At 33.5% G+C, this 4,976-nt stretch overlaps 1 long non-coding RNA gene across 1 annotated transcript; it reads right to left on the bottom strand.

The window, feature by feature from the left end:
- Window positions 1-3,304: 3,304 nt before the first annotated feature.
- Window positions 3,305-4,192, bottom strand: LOC110928065. Its single transcript, XR_002586109.2, has 3 exons — window positions 3,866-4,192; window positions 3,660-3,779; window positions 3,305-3,570 (listed from the first exon to the last, which is right to left on the bottom strand). It is a non-coding gene; the product is annotated as an uncharacterized LOC110928065 (long non-coding RNA).
- Between the last annotated feature and the right edge of the window lie 784 nt (window positions 4,193-4,976).

A 4,976-nucleotide genomic window follows, 5' to 3' on the forward strand; every position in this document is an offset into this window, starting at 1 on the left:
CCTTGTTTTAGTTGTAAAACTTGGAACTGCTTATATATAACCCTTTTTAGGACTCGGATTATATTCTTCGATCTAATATTCGATAATAACTGAACTGTTTAAACTTTGTAGTAGTCCGCATATAAGATATTACATTAGATCGACCAACACCTGGTTAGTGCAACATTGTAACATTTACAAGAGCTTTCATTTAGCTAACGTAAAGGGTCAGCATGACTTATATTTAAAGAAGCTTCATTGAACTGGTCATGAGGTTTGCGTGACAAACGTTTTAAATTATTCTTGTTGAACTTCTGATTAGTGTGAATGTTTCCAAAACTATTTCTTAATGACATTTGTTGAACTAACCAATATACAACCAACTTCTACAAACTTGGCACACCACTAAATTAGTGTATTCACCAACATACAACTTTTTATTGTCCAACCTACATATGTGTTTGAACCAAAAATCTCCCACTTTTTGTTGATAAAAACTAATTACGAATACAAAATACTTAGGAATTACTAAAATAAACACATACACTTGATATAATCCTATAAGGCTTCTATATATTTTTTTCTAGCTTCATATATACGGTTCTTCTATCTTAGCTCCGATACTAGTTGTTTCACTTAGGTATTACTAAAATAAACACATACACTTGATATAATCCTATAAGTCTTTCTACATTTTTTTTCTCGCTTCAGATATATGCATCTTCTTTCTTAGCTCTGATACGATTTGTTGGCTCAATATATTTTACTATTGTTAGACCATGCGTAGTGGTAGAGAAAAATAATGCCCCCACCATGGGGCATTATTCGACACATGTCATCCCAGTCAGCATGGGCGTTATTACGAAAATAGTGTAGTGGGAATAATACCTAATAATGCCCCTTCCAATTATAAAAAAAAAAAGAAACAATAACCTATTGGCTGGTCAAACACATATTCACATGCAAAAGTGGGGTTGTCAGACCATGCTCACCATTGATTGGTCACATGCAAAAGGAAACAATATTTGTTGAGCGTTTTAAATAAAACGCAGGTGAACTTTTTTTTTCAAAAAAAATACAAAATAACGCCCCATGTAATGGTGCGTTGGGCGTTTTCCGGCGTTTTTTTGTAATTAAAAAAAAAACGCCCCACTACGAGTGGTCTTATGCCGAATATATGTGTAAAAGGTTGGGAAATACACTTTTTCTTGTTCAAATCTTGAAGACACATACAACAGTATTGAACAAAGTAACTAATACAATACATAAAATCAAATGAACAGCTTGTCACTTGAAATTATCATTTTACACACTTAATACGCATATACAATATATAAATACACAATGCCCTCAGTTTATTATTCTTTCTAGAGTTAAATGCCATTTTAGTCTCTGTGGTTTGAGTCATTTTGCCGGTTTGTTCCAAAGGTTTCATTTTTCTCTTGTGGGTCCAGAAAGGTTTCACCGTTCACATTTTAGTCCACTGGGTTAACTTTATCCCTTATTTCTATTAACGAGAAAGGCAATTCAATCATTTTATATGGCCGAATTGCCCTTTAGTTCACAGAATTACATATATAATGACCGAATTTTCCTTCTCGTTAACAAAAAAATGGATGAAGTTAACCCAGAGGACTAAAATGGCAGTGATGAAATCTTTTTGGACCCACAAGGAAAAAATGAAACTTTGGACTAAATTGACAAAACAACCCAAACTACAGGGACTAAAATGACATTTAACTCTTCTTTCTAAATACAAACTTTAGACCATCTCTCCAATACACAAAGAAGTTGACGTTTTAGACATTTGAATAATTTGAACGAAAATTCAAGTGTAAGACAGAAACTGATAAATTTGTATCATGAAATACAACTCACTCATATAACAGTGAGATAAAACACACATAATCATGTCCCTTAAAACGATATAATATGTTTTGTGTTGATAAGATAAAAATAATCATATTTATACTAGAGTAAAATGCAATTTGAGTCTCTTTGGTAAGTTGTCAATGACAACTTGAGTCTCTGATTCCAAATAATGAATGGTTGATTCCTTAGGTTTTCCAAAACTCGTCACTGTGAGTCTCTGAGGCCAACTGCCGTTAGTATACTCCGTGAAGTGACTAACGAGACATATTGTTTGAGGAACCAAATGCTCTTTTCACCAATAAATAAATATGGCCTCCCTAGGGTTTGGTTCTCTCTCTCCCTCCCTCCCTTTAATACCCAAAATTACACTATATTTCACCATAGATTCACAATTTCACCATAGAGAGTATTGGTGGGGGAGTGGGACGCAAGTGAAGATAGAGAGCGCTTTTTAAAACTCGGAGACTCAACGTGACTCCGCCTCTAAAGCACAGGTACACAATTTTAATTCACTCTCTCTTTTAAGTTTGCTAATTTATATGCTTTCAGGTAAAATACCATATAAGATCAAAGTAAATCCTTTTAAAGGTCTTCTTTTTGTTGTGTATCTTGAAAATTTTGAGACCGTTTTTTTAATTACATAATATGGATGTCACAACAGATTTGGAGAAGAAAAATGGAGATGGCTAAATGTGTTACTTGTAGATAAGATGATCCAAGGTATTGATCGATGTTTACAAAACGTCAGAACCCAATTGAAGCTTTAACAAGTTTATGTATATGAGGAATGTAGAGATAAAGTGGTAAATGGAATTATTGGTAGTGGTGGAGAGAGGTGGTGATCATGTGTCATAACGACGACTATGTTTTGTGTGTAGGTTTATACGTATTTGAGAACCTGTTGTCCGAAACATAAAAAGGGGACATTTGTGATAGCGGGACAAGGGCCACGATTATGGCTTGCCAAAGAGGAGAGGGAGTCGAGATATTTGTTGCTTTTTTTTTTTTTTTTTGGAACAAGTGCTGGTGTTTTTGTATGTTAACTTGTTAATACATGTGTGTAATTAAAGGTATAATGATGTAACAATCATTTAATCTTTCACTAATACAATCATTTAATCTTTCACTAGAAAATAAGAAATAAATTAGTAAAAGTTGTTTGATTGTCCTACTAGAGTGAGAGAATGTAATTGAAAGCAATAAAATAGAGTAAAACGCACGGATAGTCCCTGTGGTTTTGCAAAATAACACATATAGTCCCAAACTTTTGGAAATTACACCGGTGCTCCCTGTGGTTTGACAGTTTGTTATTCGGATAGTCCCTGGAGTGGATGACGGTTAGTTTTCTCCGTTAAGTGGATGTGAAATGACAAATTTACCCTTCATCTTCTCCACTCTATAAAAACAAAACAACCCCGTCCCAACTCCCCCCCCCCACCCACCCTTTCTCTCTGTTGGAGCTATGGTGAACTTGAGGTTCAGAAGTTAACACACTGGATTCTTTCTTATCTGTTTCTACGTCTTCGATTGGAACTTGTTTTGAACTAAGCGCCATCAGAACTCATATTTTCGTCGTTTTCAACTATAACGAAATTCAAAGTGATATGAAGATCTGGCTTCATACAATTCGTCCGATCATCGCGAATAAGGATCATCTTGATCTCAATTGCCTCTGGCATAATAAACTTAAGCTAACCTAAATGATTATAACCAAAACTCCTACAAAATATGAACATAAAACCAACTATCATTCAGTTTATTCAATATACATCAACAACAGAATGTAACAAATCATTCATTCAGTATACCTCTCCGTTAAGCTCTGAACCTGACGGCTAATATTCGTAACCGTTGACATAGATTCTTTCAATAGAAGCAATCTAACAGAGGATGTTAAGCTATGAAAGAATTTATTCAACATCTCATACCTTAACACAAAAAAAAAAAAAAAAATTAGATCAGTATCAACATGTTTTAAAGGTGAAAACAGTTGGAATTTGGAGATCTAACTTACTTTTCCGGAAGCGATTTAACGGCGTTAGGATTAATAAATTAAAACCGCACCTGTCAAAAGGGTATTATCCATTCACAGAAGATGATTAGGATTTCCGGCCATAAAGTAATGGTGAAGTTAAGAGGGCTCAAGTGCAGGTAAACAAAGAGAAAGGTGGGGTTGGGTGGGGTTGTTTTGTTTTTATAAAGTGGAGAGGATGAAGGGTAAATTTGTCATTTCACATCCACTTAATGGAGAAAACTAACCATCATCCACTCTAGGGACTATCCGAGTAACGAACTATCAAACCACAGGGAGCAACGGTGTAATTTCCAGAAGTTGAGGACTATATGTGTTATTTTGCCAAACCACAGGGACTATCCGTGCATTTTACTCCAATAATATAATACAAAGATGAATATGTATAAATAATTGACCCGAGAGACCATATCAATAATTTAATCAAACCATACAAAACAATGTATATAATCTACTCCAAACGAATTTTCTTATCGGTACTTATTTATAAATAACAAACAAACAAACAATATTCCTCGAATAAAGTTTACCAACTTTACTTTCATGATCATCTCATTTAAGATAACAGACTTTAGAATAATAAAATTATAGTTGTTATAAATATTATATATTATATGGTTATCAACTCCTAATATAGGTTTACTTGTTTTCCAAGACTTACTCTTCTATATATATTCATTGTATCTTTCATGATCATCTCATTTAAGATAACATACTTTAGAATAATAAAATTATAGCTGTTATAAATATTATATATTACATGGTTATCAACTCCTAATATAGGTTTACTTGTTTTCCAAGACTTACTCTTCTATATATATTCATTGTATCTTATTGTAAACATAATATCTATCAATGAAATACTAGTCTCTTTCTCCATACATCTCTTTTCTTATTGTTTACTATTAGGTTAGTAGGTCGTTGTTTCACAACACGTTATCAGCACGACTTGCTTTTTGGGATCAATTATATAACGAGTTCAAGGTCGGTAGATATTCTTTATAACATGCTACATGAGGTGATTCGGTTATCGTGATGGAAACCATGTCATTCTACACAGAGGTAAATCTTTAAACCTATTAATAAATTCTAG

This window comes from Helianthus annuus, chromosome 3 (assembly GCF_002127325.2).
Source record: "Helianthus annuus cultivar XRQ/B chromosome 3, HanXRQr2.0-SUNRISE, whole genome shotgun sequence".
Lineage (NCBI taxonomy): Eukaryota > Viridiplantae > Streptophyta > Magnoliopsida > Asterales > Asteraceae > Helianthus > Helianthus annuus.